Here is a 12,227-nt window from a genome sequence, read left to right as displayed (position 1 = left end):
GCAAAACACATTGGTCTGTTGCTGAGATGCCGAATGTCTCCGTACTCTCTAAATAGTTGAGGGCTGACTTTCTGCTAGAGGTTCTTCCTTGATCTAATTCACAGTGATAAGGCAGAGAAGGTACTGGGGAGAGAGAGAAAGAGATCATTCATACTTAGAGGTGGCCAGAGAACCATTCCAGGCACCAAGCTAGAGGTTAAGGCACTGTGTGGACTTTTATCCTGCTTCAGGTTATATGTGACGTGTGTATTAACTGTAAGACTATTATAGGTAATTTTATGTTAGAATTTCTGCATTATATTGAATAATTCTATAATAAACATAATGAATTTGAAAAAATGAAACTGAAGTTAGGTGACAGAAATCTGTCTTTAGAAATACGCTTTTATTGTGTCCATTACTTTCCACAATATAGGTTTCACATAATGACCTATACCATATTTACTTTTTGAATTTAGGAAAATGTTGTTATCTCTGAAGACCTTTCACACATATTTTTTCTCCACGCAAAGAGAAGGATTTGGTCACTTTCCTGGCAGAATTTCTCTCACTTCTATCTGATTGCTTTACAAAAAATGAAAGAAAACAAAGGATTCTTTTTTTTTTCCATTCCATCGGTTTCTGAGAGCTATGCCCCAAAGCAATTATGGCGTACATAAATATTTTTAGATAGCAACTGTTTTCTTCCTTCATGTACACTATACTTTGTAGTCTTTGCATTTTTCTCTCTGTGTATCACATCCATGGCCCTAGGGAAGGAGGTAATGAGGTTCAACAGAAGGAAGTCCATGGAAATAGTCAATTTGGGGGCTCTGACTTTTATAATCCTAAATTTTCACTTAAAGTAAAAGATACAGAAAAGGCATGTTTATGAAAGATGTTTTCTGCCCAAGACTAGATACCACCAGAAAAATGTACAGGGAAGAGGCAAGAGTCTACAGTGTTGGTGGATTTGTGGAGAATGTCCTCTGTCAGAACTAGGTAAGTGGACATCTAAAGAGCAGAGTATGTGTTCCCCGGACTCCAGAATAAATCTGGGGAATGGACTAGTTCCTTGCGTCGACGTGATAGAATGAGTGTCTACATGGTTTGCCTGGCCAGAGATGTCTGAGACAAGGTCACATGTTTTTCCAGTCGCCCCAAACAGAAAGATACCGCAGAATACTTTTAATGTAATTGGAGGTGGCAGAGATAAGGCACAGAGACCACAGGCCTAAAGAGGAGATGAGAGAGAAAATCAGCAGTGCCCGGCATGGACACGTGAATGAACATCAATCCGGAAGAAGGATGTCAGAGAGGAAAAATAATGCCACGAGGACAGATTCCTTCTCTATCTCAGAACATGTGTTCTCCAGAATTCCTACAGAAAACCAAAGAAAGCTGATCAGACACTAAATTAATTAATAGTAAATGGCTCCATATGTGGAAAATGGTGTCTGAAATTGATTTTAAGTTCAGATACACAATCCATTTCTGTAGACCAAGGATATTGGAAGAGATCCGTGTCCTCTACACTATTAGTTAAAAACCAAAATTACCCAAGTAAAAGGAACATATTCATAAAACCATTTACTATCAACTTACTGCTTTAGAAATATTCTTCAGAGGTGAAGTGGTGAACAAGACTGGCCTTAGGAAATATCTGTCAAACTTTACCTTCCCTCGTTTTGTTTTCTAAACTCTTAGAGGAATTCAATGCTATTCTCACTACAGTTACTCTCACCACTTCCACTCCTATGAGATTCTATTAGAAAGAGCAAATTCATTCATACTAGGATGTAAATAATTTTTCACAATTGATGTTTTAATTTCTCCATTCAGGGATATGCAAACTGTGGCATGGCATCGAAGACACTCAGAAATGGCCCTCTGCTTAGTTTCTAGTCCCTTCATTCTTTCCTAACTCATCAGTAAATCAAATGTAGAAAGTGCTGGTAGAGGGTTGCTTGGGTGGCTCAGTGGGTTAAGCGTCTAGCTTTGGCTCAGATCATGATCTCGCAGTTTACAGGTTCGAGCCCTGCGTTGAGCTCTGTGCTGACAGCTCAGAGCCTGGAGCCTGCTTTGGATTCTGTGTCACCCTCTCTCTCTGCCCCTCCCCCACGCGTGCTCTGTCTCTCTCTCTCTCAAAAATAAATAAACGTTAAAATTAAAAAAAAAAAAAGAACTTGCTGATAGAATGTTCATTTGCCAAGAAGTCAAATATAAACAGCTGAGATAGTTATGGGCAGTGTCCCTCTTCTTATAGTTAACTCATTCCATTTAAAATGATTTGTACTGTATTGGGCGCCTGAGTGGCTCAGTCAGTTAAATGTCTCACTTTGGCTCAGGTCATGATCTCCCAGTTTATGGGTTCGAGCCCCGCGTCGGGCTCTGTGCTGACAGCTCAGAGCCTGAAGCCTGCTTCACATTCTTCTCTCCCTCTCTCTCTGCCCCCTCCCCGCTCATGCTCTTTCTCTCGCTCTCAAAAATAAATAAGCGTTAAAAAATTAAAATGATTTGTACTGTACGAGATGAATGGCAAAACTCTTGCTAATAAATGTAAATAATCTTGTCTTTATTTATAATGATCTTAACTAGCAAATAAAAATCACCATTATAGGCTGAGAAACTGTATAAGAAATATATTTTTATACCTTTAATGGCATTTTTTCTTGGTGTTTTTCTACTCTTTGAAGGGGCTTCAGATTTTCATTTTACACAGGGCTTTACAAATTATACTACTGACCCAGAATTACCATGTAGTCACATTTTAAAACTTGAAAGAAAGTGTTTGTACTGATTCAAAATAATATAATTGAAAGAAGTTTCAGCAAATTCTAAAGGAGTTGATTTTATTATGAAATTATAAAATAGCTAAGCAGAGAATTTCCCTAGGGTTACCTAAAGCACAGAGGTAGTATTTTTAAAAATTTCCATGCCTGAAAATGACATAAAATGCCTAATTTAAATGATATTTTGTTGATACCCTCTCCAAATGAGATTCCAACGTGTCACTGGCATTGGGAGGATATGTTTAAGTTCCAAGTTGAATCTGGATTATTTGAATATTATTCAGATAAACTTATACATATATGTCAATAACTGGTAATAATATGGATAAACAAACCCTATTTACCAGCCTAGCTATGATCGTCAAGTCAAATTAATAGTTATGGCTCTTATCATTATTTTTTTTTCATTTTTTTTTTAATGCTTATTTTTGAGACAATGAGAGAAAGAGAACTTGAGTGGGAGAAGGGTAGAGAGAGAGAGGGAGATACAGAATCCAAAGCAAGCTTCAGGCTCAGAGCTGTCAGCACAGAGCTGGACACAGGGCTCAAACTCACGGACCGCGAGATCATGACCTGAGCTGAAGTCAGATGCCTAATGACTGAGCCACTCAGGTGCCCAGCCTTTATCATTTTAATTAGAGTGGCAACACACAGAGTATTGTTTGTGTATAAAAACTTCATCGCCAGGAAAAGTAATATCTTGCTATTGCTTTTACATTCTGTCCAAAAGATAAGCAGTTTTCTCGTATTTTGACTATAGTTACCTAGGAGACTTTTATTCTAGATTCAAAAACGAAGATGATCTTTTTCTCTCTCACATTGACGTCCAACAGACAGTAAAAGTTTGTATAAAGATGTTGTCATTAAGTATATGACAATAACCCATCTTGTTTTTTTTAATATGAAATTTATTGTCAAATTGGTTTCCATACAACACCCAGTGCTCATCCGAACAGGTGCCCTCCTCAATGCCCATCACCCACTTTCCCCTCCCTCTGACCCCCCATCAAACCTCAGTTTGTTCTCAGTCTTTAAGAGTCTCTTATGGTTTGCCACCCTCCCTCTCTTTTTTTTTTCCACTTCCATTCCTCCACGGTCTTCTGTTAAGTTACTCAAGATCCACATATGAGTGAAAACACATGGTATCTGTCTTTCTCTGACTGACTTATTTCACTTAGCATAATACCCTCCAGTTCTATCCACATTGCTACAAAAGGCCATATTTCATTCTTTCTCATTGCCAAGTAGTATTCCATTGTATATATAAACCACAATTTCTTTATCCATTCATCACTTGATGGACATTTAGGCTCTTTCCATAATTTGGTTATTGTTGAAAGTGCTGCTATAAACATTGGGGTACAAGTGCCCCTATGCATCAGCACTCCTGTATCCCTTGGGTAAAACCCTCTTGCGCTGTTGGTGGGAATGCAAACTGGTGCAGCCGCTCTGGAACACAGTGTGCAGGTTCCTCAAAATATTAAAAATAGGTCTAATCAATCTTGTTTTAAAGTTTAATGTGTTACGTTATGTGATAAGATCATTAGAGAAGTGATAAGATTTTTGTTGGTAGAATAAAGTTTTAGGAAATATATGCACTGGCATTCAAAGAATCTTACTGTCCTTTACTATGTGAATATCTTCAGAAAGAATCTCAAAGACAAGAAGAAAAGTGACAATTCTTGCAGATATAGAAGTTTTTTGTTTTTGTTTTTGTTTTTTTTTTTAATTAGCTAACAAGTCGTGCAAGCTGTGGACTATCTTGGAACTAACAATGAGAAGAGGCCGTTACCTCAGATACCTAATTAAGGTGACCACACTTCTGAACTGGCCAGGCTTAATTAGTTAGGGAAAGCATATTTTTTTTTTAAAAAAAACAGCTGGGTCAATTTAAAAAAAAAGAAAAGAAAAAGAAAAAAAGGACTATCATTGAAATAGGTCCCTATCACCCATAACAATGTTTTTTAGGACAATTAAAGAAAATAACTGATAAAAGTAAAATTGGATAAATCCTGTGTTTTTTTTTTTAATCATCAATGAACAGCAGAATAATACAGTTATATTTGGAATTGTCATAAGGAGTAAAAAATGGACAAGATTTTATCAGAGACATAAGTGATATAATTCTGTTTTCAATTTTTGTTCTACTTCATATTTCATATATATTCTCTAACATAGGTCAGTGTTTATTTAGAATTTGCAAAGTTATAGCTTTATGCATTTTCCCTACTATGAAATCTATATGCTGGCCCTATTTTTTGAAAGGCAGTGACTGTGCAGGAAAAAAAAAAGAGGAAAGAAAGAAAGGAAATGATGAAAACACACATATTTAAGGGGATACAGAGTTAGGAGATATGGGTAGTTGTTCTAGTGATACAGATATGTAATTTACTTCGATAATAGGAAACGTGTCTGCTCATATATGGAAGAACAGTGAGCACCAAAGAGTTTTTAAATCTTTTTTAATGTTAATTTATTTTTGAGAAAGAGAGAGAGAGACAGGGCACAAGTGGGGAGGAGCAGAGAGAGAGGGTGACACAGAATCCGAAGCAGGCTCCAGGCTCTGAGCTGTCAGCACGGAGCCCATTGCGGGGCTTGAACTCATGAATCGTGAGATCATGACCTGAGCCAAAGTCAGAAGCCCAACCAACTGAGCCACCCAGGCGCCCCCCCTTTTTAAATTTTGTTTTTAATATTTATTTTTTAGAACAGTTTTTTTTTTAATGTATAGTACTTTTTTTTCCATTGGCTTAGGTTAAAGCATAAAAAGTCATGAAAATTATTATGATCATCCAACAATAATTGACTATAACAATACATAGGTATGGCAGAGAACTCACCATAGCATTCTCTTGGGAACATAGAAAAATCACATTCCCAAACCTCTTTTGAAGTCAGTTTGGAAGCCATGCAACTAATTTTTGTAAAATGGAATATAAAAAAAGGTGAAGCCAGCCACTTTCCAGTGGGCATTTAAAGAATATTCAATAGGCTGCTTCTGCTCTCTTTTCCCTTCCACGCTTCCTTGAAGCACTGACTTAGAAGCCATAGCTGCAAGAAAGGAGAAGTCACAGAATAATCCTGTAAGAGAGAAGCTGTGAAAAATGTGAGGTAAAGAAAAATTTATTCAATTAAGACCCTGAGACTTGATAGTTTATTACCATAGGAAAGTATAGTCTAGTCTAATCTTTTCTTTATTTTTTTTTCTTTATTTTGGTGTTGTTTGCATAATGGAAGTAATACATGATAATTGCAAAAAGTGAAACAGTACAGACATATCAGAATTTTCTTTGTGGTCAAATATGGGATCAATGATTTAGTTATTTTATTATTTTTATTTTATTTTATTTTTTACTTTAAATTCAAGTTAAATAACATGCAGTGCATTCTTGGATTCAGGTATAGAACTCAGTGCTCATCTTGAAAAGTGCCCTCCTTAATGCCCATCACCCATTTAAACCATCCCAGCATCCATCCTCCCCTCCAGCAACCCTCAGTTTGTTCTGTATTTAAGACTCCCTTATGGTTTGCCTCCCTCTCTGTTTCTATCTTATTTTTGCGTCCCTTCCCCTATGTTCATCTGTTGAGTTTCTCACTTTCCACAGACCTAAATGTGACACAGGAAACCATCAAAATTCTACAGGAGAAAACAGGCAGCAACCTCTTTGACCTGAGCCACAGCAAATTCTTACTTGTCTCCGGACGCAAGGAAAATAAAAGCAAGAATGAACTATTGGGACATCATTAAGATAAAAAAAAAAAATCAAAGGAAACAGTTAGCAAAACTAAAAAGCAACAGATGGAAGGGGAGAAGATATTTGCAAATGAGATACTGGGTAAAGGGTTAGTATCCAAAATCTATAAAGAACTTACCAAACTCAACATCCAAAACACAAATAATCCAGTGAAGAAATGGGCTGAAGACATGAAAAGTCACTTTTCCAAAGAAGGGATTAATAATGTTATATATTCCATAAACATATGGGAAGAAAAGTTTTTCTTCACTGTTCAAAAGGTCTTTTTTCCTATATTCATGAGTGCATGCACACACAAAGACACACACACACACACACACACACACACACACCAGTTTACTTATTGTTCAATTCCTATATGTTCTTACTTATTTTTAGTCCATTATAATCCATAAAATTTCTGATCTATATAAATTTATACTAAAAATATACTTATTTTTAGTCCATTATAATCCATAAAATTTCTGATCTATATAAATTTATACAGAGGTAGGTCACCGCACTATTAAAATACATCTCAAAGCATCATTTCTCATGACCAGACAACAAGGAAACAACTACAAGATAACAGATGTAAAAGACTGAAAATATACAAACCAACTGCTATAAATTTGGAGGCAGACTATATGCTTAGTAGACTTAGAGACTTAAAGAAGAAAAATGTGCTTGTAGTCATTGGAAATTTTTTTTTAAAGATCTGAGAAGAAGGATAAGAGATACCTTAGAAATTCAAGGCTTTCCAAGAGTGGAGTAGAATGTTTCTGAAATATTGTTTTATAAATGTTTTATGAAAAGAAGCCAGTAAAATAATTTTGATTTAATAAAGTGGTCTATAAAAAATATCAAATTAAAGATGTCCCCCCTGATATCTAAGATTTTTTTTTTCCAAATAGCCGTTAGTGTTTTGCCAGAAGCTAGCAAGAAAATTAAAGAGTCAAGGGTTCAGAAAGCAGGAAAGTAAAATATACTTGACGTCTGTGCCCAGGAAGAAATTTTAGATGCCAGAAATAGATCAGAAGTTTATTAGGTTTTTGCAGGCTTATCATAGAAAACATTAGTTCATAGAGAACTAAAGTATTTACTTTAAATCTTCAAGATTTGTTTTAAAGCATTGAGCCCAAACTTCCTTTAGGGGAGGAAAGGTTCATTACAGTTCCCCAAGGAGTGCATGGTCTCCATTCCCAGATTAGGTATGATGAGGTAGAGTAACGAACAGGGAATTCTCGGAGGTGAGACACCGAGTTCACAACAGTGGACAAGAGGTTCCTTCTAGTGAACAGAATCAGAGTTTTATCAAGATGATTCTCTCACAACCAAGTGTGTATGCCAGAAAACTTTATTAAAATCTCTTTTTGGTGAGATTTAAATTGTTGTTTTCCAGTTGGTATTGTATGCCTCCTATTCTTTGCCTTTCCTGATGGGAGAAGCCATCGTATATGTACTGTGCCTTCCCCATCACTGCATATTGGGTGTTAGTGCTGGAGGGGGAAAGATAATTTGCCTTTTAAATTTGTAGGTCTATAGACTAAAAGGAGACACATCTGGATTTGATCGTACCTTGAGACATAGACTCTGAACAATAATCAGTGACCAGATGGGACTTTATATGGTTTCTCCCAGGGAGGGGGTAAGAATGTTGTATGCGTGAAAGTAGAATGCTTTGGTGACCCAAATGCTCCGTCAAAGATTATAAGACATATTCAAACCACTATCTTCTTGGGTACACAGAAATCTGACCTTCTGAATCTTTCTTGTAGTTTGGTCGGAAATCATGTGATTGAATTCTGACTAGTAGAATATAGGCATATGTGATTCGACCCAAGGTGCCAGTGTTTTATATCACATACGCTTGTCTCTCTTTGACCTTCAGCAGGGACCATGGAGTCTGGGTGTTCCGGATCTACAGCTACAGAATGGAATGTCCTGGTTCCCAAGTTATCAGTGGAGAAGCGCTGGCCTGGGCCGGGCTGTGATATGAATAGGAAATAATGCTTTGCTCTGCTGATACACTGATGTTTGGAAGCATGTCTTTCATAATATAGCTTATTCTATCTTCTCTAATAAAATTATACAGGTATATTGATAATACAAAACATAAAACAATACTACACAAACAAAAATAGTAGTAAATCTTAATGAGAATATGGCATTAAAGCAAAAATGTCCCAAAAGCTCCATGTAATTGTCTTCTGTTATCACTGAAACCAAAAATAGTATTTCCCCCCCTATCTGTGTCTCCTTTAGTGAATGTGAAGAGAAGAGCAGTTTCTGGCTACATGTTGGCAATGGGAGGATATAAATATCAAATTGCCTCTAGCATTGGCAAAGGCTCAGGAGTCCATCCTGAATTGAAGGATTATCCAGCACTCTTTTATCGAATAGAATAAATCCTTGCACAGTACTTTCAATTCAATAACTGAAAAAATGTGGAGAGCAAATCCAACAATTTATATTACCAGCAGCCCAGCTGAGCCCACTTTCTAAACCCATCAGAGCACAGAAAAGTGGAACAGACCAGTAACTCTCCTGAGAAATGAAGGACTGATGGGAAGAGACACAGTGAACCATAATGAGTGGGATGTGAGATAAAAAAAATAGGAAGAAAATACAGAACACATGCTCAAAGATAGAATATGAATATTCCACCAAAATTAGAATATAAAGGATATATCAAAAGTGACAATCCAAGAAAAAAAGAATAAAATAGCACAATAACAATGTTATCAAATATACATCTTAAAGAAATAATTTTAATGGGATACATCCATTTAATAGAATGAAAGAGCAATTTGGTATTTAGATATTCCATGTATGTACATATAGAAGAAAGAAAAGGGATGACTAAAAGTAAGCCAGAAAAACTCAAGAATGGAGAGGCAGATTATGAATTGCATATAATGATGATTTAAGAAGAAAACATTTTTAACACAAAACATTCAAATTTTCAAATGTCATATAGTTGAGACTATAATGTGGATATAACTGACATGATGTTTACATACTAAACAATTTTAATAACAGCAAAATCCAGATGGAAAGTTAAAATGTTCAAATAAAAGGAAAAAGACACAGAATAAATAAAAGACTCAGTAAGTGATCTATATCAGAACACTACAATAAAATAATGGAAGGAGAAAAAGAGAACTGGAAAATATGTTTAATGTCTCTAAGCAAATATATACATATCTTTTTAAGTGCCCCTATATTGAAAAAATTAGTCATTAACTGCTGTAAACCTTTAAAAATCTTAAAAGAAGTACCAATAATCCCAACTATCTTTTCGGAACATGGTGTAATGAAATCCACAAAACATTTGATTTGTGTTTTTATTAAATAAAAAGTATACTAATAAAGAAATATGTTCTACCCTGCAAATGTATATATTAAAATAATTTATAGTTTTATATACACACTCCATATTCTTTTAATATCATTTGTATCTGTTTATTTTTAAATTCTAAAATGATGATTTATAATCATTTATTACTGATTATATTTACATGTTAATTTTTTATTTACTTTGATATTTTGTTAATTTTTACATTGAGGTTGATTGATCTTCCAGTTTTCCAATAGTTTATTTTGCTTTGTATTTAAGACTAAGAATCATCGTGTTAAGACTATCATATGAACATAACAAAGATTTTGATTTATGTATTTTAGATACATAAATATCTGTATTATAGCTTAATTATTTATATAGCATTCTGCAAATATGGCCTTAGTTTCCATTTTTTCCCAAAATATTTTAGGGTAATATTTTTATTTTGATTTAAGATTTGACAATTTTATTATTTTTATTATTAGTATTAAATTCTAGGTATATTCCAATCACAGAATCTGGAAAAGCTAGCGTAGCTTTATAAAAATTCAACACAATGATCTTAAAGGCAAAAGACTTACTGTAGGTGGTTCAAGATGGCAGCATAGGGAAATCCTGAATTCACATCCATCACTAGACAAAACAAAGCTACATTATGCATACAACAATTCCCTCTGTAAAAGACCTGAAAACTAGCTGCAATCTTCTCCTCCCCAAAAGATAAAAGAGCTTCATTGGGATACACTTAGGAGAGCCAAAGAGTGGTGGCTTTGGTGAGAGTCTCACCAAAATCCCCAACCAGGATGCAGTGACCCACAGTCTGGAGGGATCTTGGAAATACATAACTTCCTTATGAGGAGTGAAGAATTTGTGCCCCACATAAGGCACACCAAACTTTGAACCCTGAATCAGAGAGGCAAGCTACCAAAATATCTGGGTTTCAAATCAATAGAGCTTTTATCAGGGAGAATTCTGGGGCTGTAGGGAACAGAAATTCCTCTCTTGAAGGGTCCATGTGCAGATACACTCACCTTGGGAACCACACCAAAAGCAACAATTTGAAAAAGGCCTAATCATATGGAAAGGGGATTCATTTGCTAATCATAAAGTACCTGCTGGAGGCCAGGAGCCCATAAGAACTTTTTCAGGGGCTGACGCACCGACAGCCACCATTTTTGGATTCTCCCTCTACCTTGCTAGCACCAGTGCTGGTGAGCAACATTTCTGCATTCTCTATCAAAATGCTAGAGACAGGGGTGGACTGGTGCACCCCATCCTCGTGCCTCTTGATGCCCCACCAAGGCTGTACACAGCACACACAGGGGACAGCCATTGAGCATCCACTTTGGTGTCTGAGGGGTGTTGCATTTCTGGACCCCACAAGTCCAAACAATCAAAGATACAGTTCTCTTCAGGCTCTCACCCCCAAGGCACTTCACAGAGAGCAAACCAAAACACAGCACCAATCTTCCTGTGAAAAAGACCTATTTGCTTGTCTTGCAGCTTTGACTAAGTGGCAGGATATATAAAAACATGTAAAATGTGGCTTCAAAAGCATGAAACATTGGGGAGGAAAGGAAAATCTAGAGATTTAGAATGCATTGCTACATGTGAGCCTCATAGTAACCATACACTCACACACACACACACACACACACACACACACACACACACACAGAGCTATAGTAGATATACAAAAGATAATGAGAAAGAAATCGAAGCATAATACTACAGAAAATCATCAGATAAAAGAGACAAAAGCTAGAGAAAAATAATAGGAACATAGAGATATTTCAAAACAACCATATGGCAATAAATACATACATATCAATAAGTTATATATAAATGGACTAAATTCTCCAACCAAAAATATAGAATGAGTGAATGGATAAAAGAATAATAATAGTAACCCATCTATTGGCTGTCTGCAAGAGACCTGCTTCAGATCTAAGAACACACACAGACTGAGAATAAAGAGACAGAAAAGATGTTTTATACAAATGGAAACCAAAAGAAAGCTGGAGTAGCTATACCATCTTCCAAGACTGCATAATGAAGAAATAGAAAATCTAAGTAGAGAGATTTCTAGTAAGGAAATTAAATTAGTAATCAAAAACCTCCAATAGACAAAACTCCAGGACCAGACTGCTTCACAGGTGAATCCTGCCAGTCAAAGATTTAAAAAAAAAAATTTTAACGTTTATTTATTTTTGAGACAGAGAGAGACAGAGCATGAACGGGGGAGGGTCAGAGAGAGAGAGGGAGATACAGAATCTGAAACAGGCTCCAGGTTCTGAGCTGTCAACACAAGCCCGACGCAGGGCTTGAACTCACGAACCGCGAGATCATTACCTGAGCCAAAGTCGGACGCTTAACCGA

The sequence above is a fragment of the Panthera leo genome, chromosome A1 (genome assembly GCF_018350215.1).
Source record: "Panthera leo isolate Ple1 chromosome A1, P.leo_Ple1_pat1.1, whole genome shotgun sequence".
Classification (NCBI taxonomy): Eukaryota; Metazoa; Chordata; class Mammalia; order Carnivora; family Felidae; genus Panthera; species Panthera leo.
Note: the sequence above shows the minus strand (reverse complement) of the source record.